Below are 20,941 nucleotides of genomic sequence, written 5' to 3' on the forward strand. Positions count from 1 at the left end.
TGGGCCTTTGCTTCACTACTCGTTACTCTAGCCGTCGTGATGCGATTTTTCTACTGCAGCAATGTAAAATAGTAAGGATCTGATAATTTTGACTCGCGTCTACGAATGTATGACATAATAACGTCGGCACGGGGAAGTAGGGCTCGCAGAGTGCGAAATCATTTAAGACTAGTGGGGGGAGAAAGATCTTAATCCACAAACCTCCTCCCCCCACAAACATAATAATAATAATACCTGCATTCTTGTTTTACTTGTAACACAGAAGGAACTGCCATGTCAGAGTCAGCCTCTCTTACATTGTAGTACGTACATGGAAACTGCATTCTTGTAGACTAACGAGCAGGGGCGACTGTCCACGGCGCCGCTCTCCGGGGGCGCCAAACCAAAGCGTCCCTCTTCAGTATCGCCAAAATCTTATTTTGGATTAAATAGGCTCTTTAAAAAGAGTTGGAGTTGTCTAGAATATAATTAATTGAAGTAACTGCTGCATAACAGTGTAAGTATATTGCAAAATTATGTAGTAATTTAAGATAAGAAATTAATATTAAACTTTTATGTTCCAAACGCTATTTTAAGACCCAGAAATAATCTCTTTAAAATTTCGCATGGAAGAACCAACATGGTTGAAATGGAACCCTTGAGGAGAATGTGAAAGTTGTTCAACTCAGTGTCTAGTAATAACCCTACTATCGATCGATCTTTTCAGATTTAAAAGTTATTGTATTTTCTGAACACTGTAGCTTATACAAACAGGGCACAATTAAGATTGTTATGTTCATAATCTCACCCTAAATTAGACATTATCTATATTTTTGTTTAACCTTAGTTCATATAAAATACTGTTTCAATTTCACTGTCGTATGTTTATCATTGTGTCTCTTATATGTGCAACTTATTACTCAATATTTCTATTACACTACTACTATTTACATGTAGAGTCCAGCGCAGATAATTCTGCCGTGCAATGCGCGACAGAACTAAAGAAGCAGTGTTGCTAATGGAGCAGATAGAAAAATCGCTGCGGTGCGCCGATGCACAGCTGTTACGTACAACAATAAAATTAGAGAATTCAGGTCTATCTAACGTTGAGTTTTAAACGTCATGCATTATACCAGGACTAGGATTAATATGTACTAACAAGTGACTATGTATGTAGCTACATACATATGGACTAAAAATTCGCAAAATATGAACTAACACATAAGTAAAATTACCAAAAATGCTGCAAAGAAGACTTCTTCATACGATTCCTTATTTGAGTGATTTCAAACAAAATAAAAAAATATATATATTATTTTTCATTGCATTAATGCACTGGTGGCGTTCTAACTTTTCACTCCCAAAACCCGTATACACTGGTATGGAACTGCAACGGCAGATAATAACATGCCAACGTGTTAAACCGCTACAATTGCACCATAACACTCCTCCTGAAGCAGTATTATTATTTCCTCTCTGAGATCGGCGACAGTCGGTTGCCTTTGTTGTACATTTACAAAGGATGCCGGCTTCCACAACAATAACAAGTACATATACTGCCACTAGACGATAAGCTGCGCGGCTTTTTCTTTTGTTATGAACCAGGGCCGGCGCTAGTCATTTTGCCTCCCTGGGAGGTGGCGGCAGATGCCGCTCTATTTCGACCCCCCCGGTCATTACGCAGCAACGGAAAATTGAAAATCAATATATTCCTAACTAAAACATCAAAATATAAAATAAATAATGAGACTTCTTATGCTATTTCAATACTATTCAGCGCAAAAGAATATCTCGCTCGATCACAGTTTTCAATAGGCTTATTTTTTTTCTTCTCTTCAAATTTTGCCGCTCTGGGCGATGGGACGGTTCGCCCTCCCCTTCCGCCGGCCCTGCTATGAACTTGGTCACCCATCAAAGCATGGCAATTTTAACACAGAAAACAATATGTATCGCATTTAGCAGCAAAAATGACAGCCTCCTCTATGCAATTTCTACAAGAACACGTGCCGGAGCCAGAGTTGAAATGATGTTGGAGCCACATAATTTATTTATTTTGAATAATTCCAAAATTATGAAATATGAACAATTTGTTGCTGCTGTTCGCTGCTCTCTTGCCAAAATGCTTTATTGGGATGCTAACACCATGACTGGCTTCCTCCTTCATGAACTCGTGCACGTTGCTTAGAATTTCCCGAGCTTGGCTATGCAAGGTTTTTGATTTCAACTTCGACAGAACTGGAGGCATTATGGAATTTAACGTTCATTAGCAAACACACACTTTTACATAAACACACGCAATACACGCACACAACGTCAAACCGGTCAAATACTTAGTATAAAATAAAAATATGGTGCTTCCAATCCAACAAAACTCACCGCCACTTTACCTGCTTTCCCCTTCCGTGACAGAAATAGTGCTTCATTATTACAGTTGGCAACACTAGTTACTAGCTAGCCAATGAACATGCACTGCATAAAAGAAGCAACGACTACGCCGTGCTATATTGCCACATTGCCGTCCCTGCTGACCGGTGGGAACCGCGAGCTGGAGCGCTGTTCAATTGTTTTCAATGAAGTTTGCGCGAGTGTGTCCAGGAATGGAATGACAATATGGCAACAATAGCGAAGGTTTTCGAGCAGGGTAGAACACGTGATGCTAAGAGAGAGGGAGACGAAACGAAAATACGTTTCTACGCAACGGCAAATTTACGTGTGTGGCACTCTATATAAGCTGATTTCCTCTGTATAACTTGTATACAAATATTACATCAACTCTATCAAATCAAGCAATATATGAAATCAGTCATGTTAATAGGTATGTTGTAGATTGAAATGTCATACTTCTCACTTGATGTAATATTATTTTTGTATTTTTTTTATTACTTTCTTGTTTAGTCTGTGAACACTGTAATTGGGCATGAGCCTGTGTGTTCGAAATAAATAAATAAATATCATTATGTAGGTATTGAATTAATACATAACATTTAAAGTATTTAAAAAAATAAGGCTATTATTTTTCCGCGATAAAACAGATGCTCAAGTTTTTGTTTTCTTGTGGAACGAAGGGGGATCAGGGTGGAAAGTTAGGAGGTAGAAATTATGGGGGAGGGCGCCAGAAGCTCTTTAACGAGACTCTGTCGTTAGGACGAACAGTCAGTATAATCCTCCGCCAGGCCTGTGTTGTCTCCTGTCCACGTGTGTTTGTTTGACTTTTCTTTATAGTCCACTTTTATGTACAGATAGGCTAATTCGGACTGGACCTACAGTTTAAAGTGGGATCCGAACCACTATGTGCCTGCACTGGGTGTGGAACTCGGGACTCCTTGATTACAAGCCGACGACGTCACCACTATGTCATCGGGGGCGAAATCATTGAACACTGGTGGGGGGAAAGATCTTAATCTACAACTCACCCCCACACATTTTTATAAATTATGCGATATACATATTTATGTTATTAAATATAAGAATAAATTACTAAAAAAATAAAAATACATTATTATTACTATTAAATGCATATAAAGAAATTAATTTGTTACTTTTGTACATAGGAGATATTTATAAAGTACCAAACTAATTCCTTCACTAACTGTATACATTACGAAATAGTTGAAGTGTTTTTTTCTAAGCTTTTATTTAGTTTTTGCTTTATGTTATTATGAAAAAATTAGATTTCATAGTTATTATTGTCTTACTTTTATTATGCGTATTGGTGTAAATCTCTTGAGAGAGAGAGAGAGAGAGAGCATTCAACACTCACAACCACACTACTATGTGTGTGTTTTTCATATTATTGTTAGTAAATTATATTTGAAGTCAAAAGTAATTGCTTATCTTTTGTTTCTTATAACAATAACTCTCCCCCCCGGGGGATTTTTAAAGCCAAGATTGTTGGTGGGGGGGAAATCTCCCCTGTCCCCTCCAGGATTTCGCACCCTGGGGTTGTGTGTTTGGGATTTTCCTCGCGATTAGCAAGAGAGCCAAGTAAAATCAATCAATGAATCAACGTTAGAAGAAAAGTGGGAGCGAGGTAATATACCCTAGTTCGCGCACACACACACTCCCTACGTATCCACTGCGGGCATCCAAGAATAGCTCCGCACCGGGGCAATTTGGAGGGACCAGAGCTCAAGCGCCGCGATTCAGGTCACACACTCACTCCCCCGCTGTCGCAACTCGAGAGGCGGTGGGTCATGTTCGGTCGTCGGCTCGGGTCAACCGAGGTCAAAGCAACCAGGAGATGGAAAAAACGGGAGAAGGAACTGGCTTCGCCGAGACGATTTTGAGTTTCATGGCCTCCCAAATGACCGCCGGGCCCCTCCGGGATTCGTGAAATATTGAGAGGGCCCTGACGTAAACCGTGAGCCGCAAAGTGCCTTTTTAAAATGTGCCCGGGATGAATTAATAATGAGCAGTTCCGTATATAGCTCCAGACTTCAAGCTCTGTATGAACTCTGGTGCGTCCGCTGTTTCCTTTTTAACACCCTCTTACCCACACTGATATGCCCTGCAACGGAGAAAAAATCTACTGTTCCAAAACATTCTCAACCTCGACCATTTTGGAGGTGTTGTGAAGGCCCAGGCCACCTTTACCCCGCCCCCCATGATTAGTAGAAGGAAAATTTTACATAAAATCAATATAATATTTTGGAGCTGGTACCCATTGATTTGAGGCTGAGTAAGCCTCAGAGCCGATTTATGCCTGAAAATTTTCGACCTAAGATCATCGAACCCGGGTCTCCAGCGTGACAGTCAGATACCATATCGACTAGACCACCGCGGCTCATTTAGTCGCATGGTATCATTTTACAAAAATCCTTAAGGTGAAGATCGACAGTTTCGCATTTACTTAAATATCGTCGGCACTGCTACTAAAAAAGCAAAACATAAGACAAGAGAGTATGAATTTCTCCCCATGTTGCAAGTTGAAGCGGTTTTTTATAAAGTTGATTAGTAAGCTATATACTATCTATCAAAAAAATTATGAATACGTACTTACAGAATCCCATGTATTTATTCCTTATGAACACAATGGAAGTTTCGACTTTTCCCAACACAAACAACATCAGCCTGTCCTTTTCTCATTCATGTATTTTCCTGCGCCATCGGAAGATTGATATTCTCAGGAGATAAGTACACTAATAATACCATAAGCGTAATGCTAAGTCCCCTCCCCCCTACTCTATTTCTCCAGCTCGCCGCGGGAATTGGTCGGTGGGGGAGAAGCAGTTTCAGGTCCTCGCGTCTTGCTGGACGTGAAAACTGTCCGTCATGCCTTAAAATTCCTATATTTTATATCATTTCGGTGAGGCAAGCCACTTAATGATAAAGATGAAGGGACAATATCCTTGTAATCGTGGTGTCCCGGGGTTGATACCCGATGGAGGCACATAGTGGTTCCGATTCCACCTTAAACTGTAGGTGCAGTCCCGATTAAATCCTCAAAAAACACTCCTTAAATTTTAACTTTTGTATGTGTAAAGTATATACTTTTAGGTTGACATTCATTTTCCAATGGAGGCCGCAACCCCCCACCCCTTTCCGGTTGTCCATGGTCACGGTGTTAATTTTACCTTGTGTTGTGCCTCTCCTGAGCCAGGCTTAAATAATTCTGATGCAAGTGATCCAATGCGAGAAATTGTAACCAGCAAATCGACTGGGGATGCGCAAAGGTGTACAATTGAAGAGACGTACAGGAACATTTACAGGTTCATAGCGGAATGAAACGAATCCGTATGAAGCCTGGCGTTGCGACAACGTATCGGCTGGTCGCCTGGCAGGAGTGCAAGAAACAAGTCCAGTCCAGACGCGTCTGGAGCAGAATTCGGAAGAAACGAGACAAAACACAGTCCGTCAGTTGCTCAAGATTTGAGTTCCACTCGAACCTGTTTGCCCGTGCGGTTGTTTCCGACACGTTGCAACACGGACTCTCTCTCTCTCTCTCTTGAATAAACTCACCCTCTCGCTCGCGCGCACAAGAGCATAAAATGCGGCAGCATCCGAGCATGAATTTCGCCCAGACATAAATCGATGCTCACATCTTGCTTCCGTCTTTTACAGATGTTTAACTCGAAAACAACCTAATAGTTCCCCCCCCCCCCTCCCCTGTGGGAGGAAAGCGCCGAGTGGAAACAAAGAATTGAATTGATATCCTCGAAAGCCAGTATTGAGCTACATAACTCATAACGTTTATTCATGCGAAATCATTGAAGACTGATGGAGGGGGATCTTAATTAACTCACACACAGGCACACAAATACATATGCATTATTACATGATATATATATTATGATAGTACATATAACAGTAAGTTTACATATATATAGTACAGACTAATTCCTTTACCAACATCTTACAAATCTATGAGCTACCCCGCTTATATAATAACCTGCCTGAAAATATTGATATTTTCTTGTCGAAACGCAGTTTCCGACAATCGCTAAGAATGCACGTGTAACTTTTTTCTCTGCCATCTTGTATTTTTTTTTGTTTTCTTGTTGTCTTTTAGCACTGTATCTAAATGTTTAAGTAAGTAAATAAATAAATAAGCAAATAAATTACAAAATAGTTGAAGTGGTTTAATATATTGGATTTTGTTTAGTTTTTATTTTGTTAATATAAATCAATTAGATTTCATATATACATTGTTATTGGTGTTGATCAGTTAACGGTTTCGCCCACCACCGCAGCGCGCTACAACGCCAGCCTTTGATGCAGATGCCTTTGATGCCTTTGATGCAGATGCGAAGGAAATTTGCATGATGAAATCAAAGTCACAGATTTGTGTCTAAATGGAGGCCGCAACAGGGGCAGTGAAGGTACAGATAGAGAAGCTCCCCTATGAAAGAACTTACAAAGTCTAGATAATCTTCTAAATACTTCCAACTACTGCTCATAAACAAAATGAGCGAATGCGCTACTGTTCATGTTCTGTGAATTTTTCCTTAAAGGTGTGAGCTTTACGTTTTCGCTCTTCACTGCAAACAAATTATACAAAATAGTTTTACCTAATGTCAAGGGGGGCTGATGGCAGTGCCAGGGGGGGAGGGGCGATGGTAGTTCCTGCCTGGCTACAGGCTTGTGGTAACAGTTACTAAAAACTAAAGATCTCTAAACCTGGCCATCCTAACCTAACCACACATGCATTGTTAGAACTAAGCGGAACTGTAGGTTAGGAATTGTTAGGTTAGGAGCGTAGGCACAATTACATTTGACGAGTTTACTAGCAACTCGCCGGCGACAACTAGCGCAGCGAGTGTCGATTACACAAAGCTTGCTCTAGAGGTTTCGGGAGAGATTTTACCTTGTGTTCCAGGTGTTTCTGTGTTTCTAATAGTTTAGTAAAATGAAGTGGAACAACAACAATATAACAATATTGTTGAATTTTTAAAAATTTATGAACAATATCCTGTGTTATGGAACATCAAACACAGAGACTATTGTAATGTGAAATTAGAAGACGAAGTTTTCAAAAAAATGTGCGAACAACTTGAAAGCGAGAACTTACTCCAAGGCATGGACGAAAAGCAGCTGAAGGCCGAAATTAAAAATTTAAAAGATGTCTTTAGACAAGAACTAGGTAAAATGGAAAAGAACATAAAAAGCCCCGTCCATTCTCAAAATATTTCGGTAGGCTAAAGGATCCTCGTCCCTCAACTCCTTCAACAAAGTATTTATTTATTTATTTAATAGAAGATTCGAAATACAGCGTTAGCTATTTTACATTGGAACGATTTTATAGAATGTAAGGACAAAGATAATAACATAATACAACAAAAATAATAACATAGAAAAATTACATGTGGCTAAGAGACTTACATACTTTTAGTTAACTTTCTTCTAAAACGGTCCAGATTTTCAAAAATGTCTATTTGGCTTCCTAGATTATTATATTCACTGGGCAGTCTATGGAACAGAGAGCGCTGGATGAGACACAATCTCGGCTTCTGAGAGGCAAAAAGTTGAGTGCTTCTTGTTGAGCGGGCAGGCACACGAAAGTGAATTTCCTGAAGAAGGCGGTCACTTCTGATGTTGCCATTCACTATTTTATGTAGAAATATATGGTCAGCCAGTCTATGTCTCTCTTGAGGAGTTTGGATATTTAACATTTGCAGGAGGATGGACTTTTGCAAGTGTTTTGTGGACGGAATTCGGTGTCGAACAATGGCCAGGAAGAAATTTAGGACGGAATTTAGTCTATCTGAATTTGAGAGGCATGCCATAGACCAGATCGGAGAACAGTATTCAATTTTAGGTGACACAAAAGATTTGTAAAAGGTGCTGAGGGCAGTCAAGTTGTTTATTTCCGTGAAACGATAGAGAAGACCCACCATACGCATTGAACCCCTTGTGACTGTAGAGATGTGCTCAGAAAAGGAAAGTTTCTCGTCAAATATGACGCCCAGGTCCGTTTGTGCGGCAACTCTTTGAACACAATTATTTTTATGAAATATTTAGTATTAAATGTGTTTTTCTTTAAGGAGAAGGTCATCATGGTACATTTTTGAGGGTTGAGTTATAAGATGCACCATGTTTTCCCCGTTTTGCTACCCACTGCTTGGCCCACACTTTTCTAGTTTTCCTTTTTTTCAACCTCCAAGCGTACGAAAAGAGCAACAACAACAATTCCCGCACGTATTACTTCTTCCGACATTTCGGCCACAATACACATAGAGCGATTTTACTAGCGCCATATATTACACACAGCGAGTTTACTAGCCAGACGGTAAAATATCAAGCGAGTAGCGAGAAAAGTAGCCCAGTCTTCAACTTCACTCGCTGGAGGAAAGAGAGTTCTAACTAGCCAACGTTATTACTAGAGCCCGGAAGTTTGGCAAAATGCCTCTTTTTATCTACTGCATATATTGATAAAATTTTTCCGGATATACGTTTTTTATGTTGTTTCGAGTGTTTTAGAAGCCTTTTCATTTTTGCCTATTTTGCCTATTTGGGACCCCACTGCCTACTTTTAATTATAATGCCTTTTTTTGCCTTTTTCAATGAAATTGGACCATTTTTTTTAAAAAAAAAGTGTGTATATTAATGATTTTTCTCCCAAAAAATGTTGTTGGCATTTATTTTTCTTCCGTTTATTATGTGAATACATTTCGCCTTATTTAAGTAATATTGAACTCACGCATGATTCAACATTGCTGAAGGAGAAAAGTGTGAGAAAAAAGTATTTCATGCTGATTTAGGATATTGCCTTTCGGTTAACATTTCCTTGTGCATGATTGACTGCTGAAAACCTGTTGCAGAACATCTGCACAATTACGTCATCACGTCCAGCGTCCGTGTCAGGAGGTTATTGACAAGAAACAGCACTAATGCCCAAGGGCCTTTGCATGAATTCCAAAATCAAGTTCTCTATCTTTAGTTTAGTTCTGCACTTTGGAGGGAAAGGATCGTGTAGTTGTCATCATGCCGAAATTTAGTGTGCCATTAAGTGGTAAGTTACATGGTTACGTGCGTGAATTTGGTGAAAATTGGAATGCTCTTCCCAATGTAGATTTTAACATTTTGCCAGAAATTATAGATAAAAGTAAGCGACTTCCAAATGTGCCTTTCTTTCATTTTAGTGCCTATTTTCCACATTATAAATGCCTTTTTGCCTGCCTATTTTAACGAAAATAAATGCCTGAACTTCCGGGCTCTAGTTATTACATTGAGCGAGTTTTATAGCAGCGAGTAAATTCGCAAGCGCCTAGTCTAATTGAGGCTTTAACAATTAGTTTTAATGACTGATAGCAGCTGAATGTGCCCCGCACTACTCCCGATAACAACTGCCCCCTCTGCCGTCGCCCTTGTCGTCGAACGGTTTGTTTCCGGCTTCTACAATCTACTCTCACTATAGATCAATTAAATGCATGCCTCACGCCCTGCATTGCATTGTGGGTATGAAAGACTCCCAGATATTTATAGACAGGAGACGGTGGGCGGATGTGCACATAGGATTGCATCCTGCTTGCACAAGGACAGAGGGTTGACCCTTTCTGACTCCTGAAAATCGAAAGAGGAAATAAGACGGCGAAAGAGCCATTATGCCATGTAATTGCAGTTTCCCGTTGAAAGTTCTCGATCCTCACGCGATGAGGCCAGCACCGCCTGGTTCTGGGAGGGGACTGGGTGGGGGAGAGAGCAGGCGAAACATCAGGTGCAAATATACATTTCTGTTTCCTGTTGAATCATCAGCCGCTGTTTAACTCGTGCAAAGGTCAATGACGTGCAATCCGAAGGGACAAATTGATTGATGCAGAGCGTCTGGAAGCAAAACATGCATGATCTGCTTCCCGTTATTGTAACTTGCCTTGTACACTTGTGTACGCATATCGTTCTTGTTCGCGTCTGTGCTCACTTACATCCGTTTCGTCTTCGTGTGGCTGTTTCTGTATTGTACGTACATGTACTACGTAGTCTAGGTTCCTGGGTTCGAATCCCATTCGAGGCACCCATGAATAAGTTGATCTTTATTGCCTCAGTGGCCTAGAATATTGAGTAGCCGACTCTTGTGACCTCACCACAGAAGGTACCTGATTCGAGTCCCGTCTTGGTCATGATGTTCTTTGTGTGTCAACCTCAAAGTGGTTAGGACAGCGCGCCACGACTCCAAGGGTCCCGGGTTCGAATCCCGGCCTGGGCAAGGGTATTTTTTGTGAGTGTCCCTTCATCAATATCATCACTCATCTCCATCTTTGCAATTAGTCAAAAGTGGCAGAGAAGTGTCCCTTGACTAGTTTTCATTCCGTTGCTCTTGCAACAGGTATTGCTTGAGGCTTGTTTTATTGATCTTATTGGTAGATTTCGGCGAGAAGAGGCAATGCATTCCATTCCCTGGACGTCATTGCTGTAAACGATTTGTTATAGACCGTTGTTCAATGTAAAGACAATAAGAGGAGAATATTTTGTCTATTTGAATGAGTGTGAGTTAATTGCAAATATTTTGAAAAGATAAAGTGGTTCCTTGGAGTTTTAGCACTTTATGAGTAAGACCAAACACTCAGCAATTTGTATTTCCCCTTATTATAAGTTTTGAGCCACTTTAAATTCATCACATTATAAAGGGTTTTCCAATAAGAATGATATGATTTTGAAATGAACTGGCAACTATGCTTCAAATGTTATAACTGTCACTAGTTGTCATTTGTGTTTAGTATACTGTGACAATTCATCATGGCTAAATACACGCTTCAAGATCGTTTGGTTATTATCAAAAAAAAAAAAAAATGAAAATAGACATTCTATTGAACTTGAAACGGATCATAATTTAGCTCATTTCTCGTTAAGTGGGTATGTTAACAAACAAAATTGTCGTTTTTTGTGTGAAAACAATCCACAAGAGATTCACGAGAAGCCCTTGCATCCGCAAAAGGTCACTGTATGGTGTGGTTTATGGCATGGTGACATCATCGGACCATTTTTCTCCAAAACTAGGTAGGAGATGCAGTTGCAGTGACTGGTGAACGGTACCGATTGATGTTAACAGTTTTTTTGTGACCAAATTTAGATGAAATTGATTTGGAGGACAAGTGGTCCCAACAAGACGGTGCCACATGTCACACTGCTAATCCCACTATCGACGTATTGCAAGAACAGTTTGGTGAAAGGATAATTTCAAGAAATGCAACTGTTAGTTGGCCTCCAACAAGTTGTGAACTCCTTTAGATTGCTTTTTGTGGGGTTATTTGAAATCTATAGTCTATGCAAACAGACCACGAATCCTTGATGCATTAAGATTGAACATCGAACGCTGCATTAGTGACATTAGGCCCGAGATATTGCACAACGTCATCGAAAATTGGGTTAATCGAATTCACTCGTGCACGAAGTCGAGGTGGACACTTAAATGATATGTTATTCAAAACATAATGTAATAAACTATGGCTCTGTCCTAAAGGTACAAAGTACAGACTTGAAGTATGATCTTGGCGGAAGTGACGTCACCTAGTACAGTTCGAAAGCGCCATGAACAGAAGTACGCAAGTGCACAGCTCGCAGTGCAGATGGTTGCTGACTAGGTCACGTGGTTTCCGCACTCGTTGTTCATTTGTTTAAAACCACGGAGGAAAGCCAGCGACACAGGTAGATAGATATACGTTATGGGCCATCAAGTTGTTAGTTATAGTTCTTCTAATGTGTGGAAATGTATGTGTACGATCATTTGAAAATGCTATGTGATTTCTATGGTGAAAAATAAGTGTTTAAAACGCAAGGAAAACAACGAGTACTCAGTTTTATCTACTGATGGTATTTGGCGCTGCAGTCGAAGTGCAATTCGAAAGACGTGTACTTCCAGTCCACGACTTGAAGACCGTACTCCAAGACCATACTCGGAGAATGCTCGCTTCAAGTACGGTCTTGCGCCATTCGGACACTGCCTTTGCTTCAAATAATATAAAAAGTTTGGTTGTATCTGAAATAGTTTTTTAAAATTTTATTTCATTTTAAAATCATATCGTTCTCATTGGAAAACCCTATACTATATAGTTCCCAGAGTTTCCACATATGAACTTAGAAAGCACTTGATAAATGTATCGCAGACATTATGCTGAAAGACTAATGCACCTCACAAAAGTTACGTAGCAGATTTATCCAATGCCGATCAACCACTCTCCAACTGTTGAATGCTCTGGAAGCACCCAACTTCCCATGAAAATAAAACACTAGTCCGCTTAGTATTCAAATCTCACGAGATGCTGTGGGTTTGGAATCTCTTTTTGCTCCCTACATTAGAGTATCTTATCGCTGCTCAGTATGTGGGGTGAGTACCAGCCTTTGTCCCCCTTTTCCTTTTCCAAGCGGAAGTTCTCGTCTCGGCTTTCAACAAGATTTTCATTGTGATTCGCGTCGCCTGCTTCACGACTTCTTGCTTGTGGAGGAAGTTTGGGTCGCTCCTCTAGACACACGATCAGGTTTCCTCCAGGATCTTTTGTTGGTTCTGGTGTCCGGAAATTCAATAGAATGTTAAGAATCAGGGGTTGTAGCGGAAGCAAGACGAATCTCCCATATTGAAACGAGATCCGTTACCCGAATATCGGATCCAGAATTTGTCGTCAGAATCTTGGGAGTCAGGGGTTTAGCTGCTCAGAGATTTCTGTCCGGCGGTTTAACTGTATTTTTGTCACGAAAATTTGATCTGGTTTACCCCAACAATTCTTTTTCAGTGTCGGCGGATAGTGGGACGAGGGGCAGTTGCCCCCCCCAATTTTTTGACACTTTTGCCCACTCACTAAGCCTGCCTTGTCTACCAAGAGAAAGTAAACTGTCCCTCCCACTTTTTTATTAACTCGAGAAACTGTTTATTACATTTTATTTAATAACGTATTGAAATAAGCATGAAATATAATTTCATCTTAATTTTTTGGGGGGGGAAATATACCTTTTCTAATGTTTCTTTTAATTTTCTCATCATTTTACAAACATTTGCATATTAAATTATCCACATGTTATTTCCAACAAAATATTATTAATAGCGACAGGTATATATTTTCTTTCTTTTTTTAGAAATGAAGAAACAAAAACACAAGCAATTTTTCTATTTACATTTTTTGTTTTTTGTGCACGATCCAGAGTGGTATTTATCGTAAAGGAATCGAAAATAAAATACTTATCGACGATTCGCACAGCAAATAGAAACGACTTTTCACAATAAATACTTCCTGGAGTAATAAACAAGAAAAAAAGTACAATCCGTCAAACGGTATTCGAACCCAGCACGAGAAACTGACATGCTATCACCTGGCAGCTATCTACTTGACAGTTGGGCCATACCTTCTCCTAATTAGGAACGCATGAAAAACTTCTTTTTAAAAAATGAAGCGCTTTTTCTCTGAAGTGACTGGCTAGTGCACGTTAGTACCTTGGTATATCAATACATATAGGGTTCCCTACCACTACACAAAGTCCCGTCCCAAACTCAATTTCCCAAGCCACGTCCTTTCCTTGTTAGAATCGCAGCCAGAGTCGGGATAATTGCTGTTGATACGACAAGCCTGAGGTAATGTTAACTGTCGCGTGGGGGTGTAACTCAGTGGTAGAGTGTCTGCTTTTTTGCAGCAGGCAGCATGAAGCGAACAAAGTTAAGTGGAGCGGCTTATCGTAAACTTGCAAACGAAAAGCGTGAAAGAGAAGCAACCTTACAGAAAAAAGCTTGGTACAGTGGACACGTTTTTTAGGCGAAAGGAACAAGTGATTTAAGAAAGATGTTCAAAAATTGAAGTGGAAGCGGCTACATCGAGTGAACTCTGTGAAACGCAAATGTCGAAAATATTGTGGGTTTAGTGGAGGAAGAAAGTGCACATGAGGTAGTGTCCCCTCAGTTCGTAGGAGTTCCTGATTGTGACAGTGAGAGTGCAAATTTCGTCAGTGACGATCCTGCCGAGTGGTGTCTGAATGAGTCTACAATTGACATTCTTCTAAGACGTGGAATTAATCAGAATGCTGAAAACGTTGTTTGTTATTGCTTTTTATCCTTTGTTTTTTATTTCAGTGTCTTCACTAATTTTTATATTAGCCTGTAAAAATACTGCAAAAAGTTACTACTTTTCTATTGAGAAGGGCGCACAATAAGTTTGTGCCTAGGGGCGGCGAGGAAGCTTAATCCGCCACTGTGTGCGTTAAGTTATACAGAGTGTCCGAAAAGTCACACAACCCGGTGTTTACGACCGTATAACGGAATAGCGAAACTGAATGAAAAGAAACGCTTTCTTCCAAGAGAATGCCCTCTATATTGGGAAAATTTAGAGAGACAAACATATGTAAGAACATGCATGCTTTAATAACAAATAAGCAAAGTGTTGCCAAAGGCGGAAAAAAAATTGCAAATCATGTGTATTGATGGACAGAACTCACTGAGGTAAATTTTTGCAGCATTTCACAATACCAACGAACAATTTGGATGGCCATCTATTGAATTTGACAGAAAAAGAACTTTGACGAAGTTTCAAAAACATTGAACAAGGGAATAAATTGGCTGTTCCAAAAATCGATGTTTTCACAATATTACGAGGGACACTGGCAACACTGTTACTGTCACGTGTCACTAACAGACGTGTTTCACCTCAGGCTATCACACTAAGGTACTTTTCACGACAAAGGAGAAAGTTGGTTATTCTCGAACATATGCAATAAATTACGTACACCTTGCAACCCTGAAATGTGGGTACAGAATAACGTGTACACACACACCCACACACACACACACACACACATACATTAGCTAAAAAGATTAAATAAATTATTTGGAGGGTGAGTCTTGAAGCTTTCCTGGCGACGAATGATTCTTCTCTCGGGCTCTCGACCAGGTCAATTGTGGAGAGGTTTCCGATATTTCGAGAGCTAACATTACTCTCATCTTCAGGGTAGAAGTCACAGGATGAAGTCACTTCTACCCTGAAGATGAGAGTGACGTTAGCTCTCGAAATATCGGAAACCTTTCCACAATTGACCTGATTGATCGTTTGAGATAATATATTCAATTTAGAGGGTTTTTGTAATTTGAAAATATATTTTTTTCTGTACTATACGGAAAATATTAGGGAACAGATGGAAGTTTTGAGCTGCATCATGAAACGAGAGGAATGTTATATCAGTTCAATTATACATTAAAGAATGATATTTCTTTCATTCGATAATCCTGAAAGGAAATTAAAAGATACCCCCTTAATTTTATCATTTCTTTGTTTTTATTTGCTAATTTCCAGTGCCTTTTTTTCCGGATTAGGAAGTTAATCGTAATGACACTTTATGAAGTCAGAGTGGTACAAAACAACTTACGTTTTTTCGTTCAGCTTTCGTGGATGATCCTCAATTTTAGAGTTTCCATGCGAAAACGCAACAACTTAAAAATTTCTTACTGGAGGTGCTGGGATTCGAACCCAGGACTTTCCGCATGCGAAGCGGACACTCTACCACTGAGTTACACCCCCTTGTCACACTTTACGTTTGCTCAGAAGGCTTATGTTTCTAACAGGAAACATCCTGGCCTAAGTGACCGACCGGAGAATGTATGTTGGTGGTATTAATTGGAGGCTTGGCAGAGATTCTGCGCCCAAAATTATGCTTGTATTTCTTGCATTACACTAGTGTGCTCAGCTGAGATTCTCAAAAATAGAAATTTAAACTTTTGAAAAATTTACATTGTAAATAAAGCTTCAGATACTGGTGAAGATTTCAATCGGACGTAATCAGTGGGGTACCGTAGGTTCTTACACCATTCCCCACGACGCAGGAGAGATATGTGAGGTTCTTTGGGGAAAAGTAATGAGAATACTGTAATGTTTAATGCAATTGCATAACTAAGAAATATACAATTTTTAGTAATCTATTCTGGCCTTCAAACATATTTTGTCATTTGAGTAATCATAGGGGGTATGTAAAAAAAAATCACAATTTTGGGTTTTTTCCAGTGACGATATGTATGTGTATCCAGATCTGTGGGCGAGCTCACTGACCAGCTCGTCATCGAAGTTACTGCTACTGGTTCGAGTCCTGGGCTCGGCATGAGTGTTCCAGCGTAAGATAAGATAAGATAAAGTTCCCCATTGTCATTGCACCTTGTCATGAAGGGACACAGGGGTATGTGTGGAGGTAAAGCTGCACAAATACACGGTCTCGGCCATTTTTGGAGGTGATGTGATCAGCATCAAGCTCCGGACACCTATACCCCTCCAGGTATCCATTTATTATAGACTGAGTGAAACTCCAGAGTCGCTCAATGCAGGGAAACGAACCCTTGCCTCTCGCGCAGCAGTTAGACGCCGATTCTTTATCTCACCATTATTCAACCTCATGTGTCGCGATTAGCCTAAGGCGACACAAGAAACGTAAAATAGTAATAATGAAATTACGAAAGTGTGTATAAAAGTTCTAGAAACAGACAACGACAAGAGTTTATTACGACCTCCGTGGAGTAGTGGCTAGAATAGTGCGCAAAGACGCCAAGTGTCTCGGGTTCGAATCCTGACCTGGGTATGGGTGTTCTTTGTGAGCGCCCCTTCATCAGTTTCATCATATCATCACTCATCTTTATCTTCGGGATGAGCTAAAAGAGGCAGAAATGCGAAGTAATACAAACCCAATAGTACTGAAAACACACCCATCCATCTCTCTATTCATGTGCGCAGTGTCGACGATTGGGGGAGCAGTTGCCCATCACTTTTTGCCACTTTGACCCCATACTATACTAAACCTTATCTACCAATCGACGCCACTGTGTGTGCGTATGTACCCGACTGTACCCAGTAACCCAGGTGAACTATAATAGCTCAGCGAATTGCCTCTCCGTACGCTCTGATGCAAGAAACGTTCTTTGATTGAGTATTGTGAAACACTAGGTCGACGCCTTCTCCAACACACAAGATAACAAACAACATGTAAGCAGAGGAGAAACATCGGCGTTTCTTTGTACAAAAGAGAATCCCCCCCCCCAAGCCCCCTCCGGTCTTGCTTCACAAAATAAATATTCTCCCTGTCTACGGGTCCCCCCTTTTCTCTGCGTTCACCAGAATTCTACTCACACTGACTTCCGGATCGCGTATCCATGGCAACCGGTTGGCGGGGGAGACTGAAGTGTAAATAGCTGACGGAGCATTGATCGCTTTTGAGGCCAAACCATACATTACATTCTCTCCCCCCTCCCCTTTCTCTCTCTTCGCTGCGACGCGCGGGAGATGGCCACCGGACTGCTCCTTAGGAGGATGCTGCGAAGTCATCTCGTTGCCAGGTTCTGTGGTATTCACGGGTAATGTGGGAATCGGCGGATGAAATGATTGTTCCACGTAAGGCGGCCTTTTAAAAATCGAGGCGAGAAAGAGATCATATCCTTAGATAATTCGTCCATTGAGAATTTAAATGTTCCATCTCGAAATTGTAGACAAATCGAGATATTCTGGCTGTGCTCTATTTAGGATGCAACTGGTATCGTCTGATGCTTACATAAAACCAATATTTATACATAGAGAGTGTTTTTGCTTCATCTACAAAATTTGAAAGCAGACACGAGAATGCAAACTCCAACAACGAACGAAGCTTCACGATAATTTATCTCAACCAACCAACTGAGTATGAGATAATCCACTTGCATTTAACCTCAGTCACTTATGGGATCTGCTTAGAAGTAACACTGGACTTTGGTTTTTACTTTTTGTTGTTAACAGACAAACAATTTGAATAATAGTGGAATCAAAGTAGTTGACTGACTTTGCTACCGAACGACAAATTTATAATGAAATTGTTTCATCTCCATTACAGAACAACTACCTAATCTCATATCTAAAATGCAGTGTTGTATCTGGTATAGAAAACACTGGCACTTTCAAATCAATGTTAGTGTTGCGCGCAATTCTTCTATCTGAAATTTCGGTGATTAATTACAGCATAAATACCTAACCACCGTGAGTTTTCAATATATTAGCCTTTCAAATTATACAAACTTTCAGCGCAATAGTGACGAAGGTCCAATAAATACTCCTGAAAAGGAAATGAAAAATTGGACAAAGAACATTTACATTCTCAGTGGACGATTCGTTGAAACGAGATTAGTACTGTTGTTTCTAAACTTTGGTAAACTGTATTGTATGATATTTATAAACCAAAATTACTTTATCGTAGCGAAAAACCTACCATATTGTCCCAACAATAATAATTATAGCAATAGAAGACAGCATAGCTAGAGGCCTAACTTCGGAGGGGGCGGGGCAGAAAATGAATTTCGGCTCCGAGGAGATTAAGAAAAACATTCTTAACTTGAAATTTCAATAAACCCGAAAAAAACTGGCGGTGCGTCGTCACCGGGGAGGAAGGGTGGGATGTAGCTCACCCCGCGAGAAAATAGTCTAGGCACACCCCTGTTCCTACACAGTAGCTTGCATGACATAATTTGTCATTTATAGAAGAAAAACACACACATGTAGAGGAATAAAGGCTGAAGGAGAAATAAAGATTAAAGAGGGAAGGAGAGAAAGAAACGCAGGAAGATAAAAGAGAGAAACGGAAAGAAAGACAAAGAAATAAGTGTTAAGGATGGAGAAAAGAATGGAGAGAGAAAGAGAATACTAAAAAGATATGAAGAAACGGAATGAATAAGTAAGAGAGAAAAGATAGAAATAAGTATAGAAAAAGAGAGAGAGAGAGAGAAGAGGAAACACAAAGAGAAATGAAGAAACGGAGTATTAACGAGTGAGAGAGAAAGAAATGAAAACAACAGAGGAAGAAACACAGAAGGAAAGGGAAATTTAGAATTTGAAGACAGAGAGAGGGCGAGAAGGATCTTAGCAATGACCACCGAATCAGAGATCACCTCATCCCTTCTTTATCTCTCCCGAAAGAAATTCTCCGAGACCTGAAAACCAGTCTGAAATAAACCAATAATAAATTTAATTAAAATCGAAGGGGATTGTTTCTGGGTGTAAGGGGTAACCTTCTCGTAAGGCACCCTAAAGTGAACCTCACTTCCACACAGTACACACACGTAATGTTGCGTGCTAAGGAGGCTCTGGCGTCTGAACCTACGGCGAATATAATCCTTTGTAGAGCTGTGTTTGTCCTAGTGTGTGCTGAGTATCCCTTTAGAACCTCAGCTTTTAATAAGGAACAACCGCGAAAATTTTAACCGCGAAACGGATTAATCGCGAAACCAAATTAAAAACCTGAATAACCGCGAAACGAAAATTGAACACCGGAATAAGCGCGAAAGGAACAACCGCGAAACCAAAATTTTAAAACCTGAATAACCGCGAAACGAAAATTAAAAACCGGAATAAGCGCGAAAGGAACAACCGCGAAACGGATTAATCGCGAAACAAAAAATTTAAATACCTGAATAACATCGAAACGAAAATTGAACACCAAATAAGCGCGAAAGGAACAACCGCGAAACGAGTTAATAACGAAACCAAAATTTAAAAACCTGAATAACCGCGAAACCAAATTAAAAACCTGAATAACCGCGAAACGAAAATTGAACACCGGAATAAGCGCGAAAGAAACAACCGCGAAACGGATTAAGCGCGAAATGAATTAGAGCGAAACAGACTAAGCACGAATGGAATAAGAGAGAGAAGATTAAGCGGGAAACGGATTAAACGCGAACGGAATAATCGCGAAAATTTTACTTTCGCGCTTAATCTCTTTCGCGGTTGTTCAGGCCAACCCCTCGGAGTATTGTTTTAACTCGTATTAAGCAATGAATGAATGAATTAGTTTTAGAAATTGAATAATGAAATTTTTGATATAGACTTTTTAGTTCGTAATTAGAGATCTGTCCTCAGTTTTGTTTTAGTTAAGAGGTATATTCCCGTATTACGTGACGGGAAAATATAGCCCATAATATAAAAATCAATCAATCAATCAATCGACTAGTGTTTATGACATATATGTGGTCTCTGGCATGTTTCTTTCCCTGTCCCCAGTGATGTGCCGTAGACTATAAGTTTACGTCTACATGCGTTGTCTACACGTAATCTACGCGTAGATTACATTGGGTTGTAGTTTACATAGACTACGTAGACAATCTAAAGTGCATTAGAATTAATTTTCAAGGGTTTCATGAAGGGAAAGTGACATTTTCAACTGTATTGGTTCCTAACGAAATGAAAAGAATCCTATTTACAACAAAATGTATCTTCTCTTCTATTATCAACTATGGAGGAAGATAAATAGTTTGCAAGAAACAACAACAGATGGCAGTCGTGAGGTAAGAGTGGTATATTTCCCTTAAAACACTAGATTATTTCCTATATTAGGTTTCTTCCTAGGTGAGAAATTGTTCGAATTTGGAGGAAAGAGTATGAAAAGTTCTCCTCACACATCAGCAACTGATACGCAGTATAATTTTGTTCTACTTCCACAGCGCCCTTTGCTAAGTTATCACCTTTCGCCATGTTGTTTACATATATTACGTCGTCTACGTGTAGAATGTAGACTATCGTTGTTTACGCGTAGACGCACATCACTGCCTGTCCCTTAC

The 20,941-nt window shown here is 39.9% G+C and overlaps 1 non-coding gene across 1 annotated transcript; it reads right to left on the reverse strand.

Moving 5' to 3' along the window:
- Positions 1-15,830: 15,830 nt before the first annotated feature.
- Positions 15,831-15,902, reverse strand: TRNAA-CGC (transfer RNA alanine (anticodon CGC)). The gene has a single exon. It is a non-coding gene; the product is annotated as a tRNA-Ala (tRNA).
- Between the last annotated feature and the right edge of the window lie 5,039 nt (positions 15,903-20,941).

The sequence above is a fragment of the Lepisma saccharinum genome, chromosome 9 (genome assembly GCF_977018435.1).
Source record: "Lepisma saccharinum chromosome 9, izLepSacc3.1, whole genome shotgun sequence".
Lineage (NCBI taxonomy): Eukaryota > Metazoa > Arthropoda > Insecta > Zygentoma > Lepismatidae > Lepisma > Lepisma saccharinum.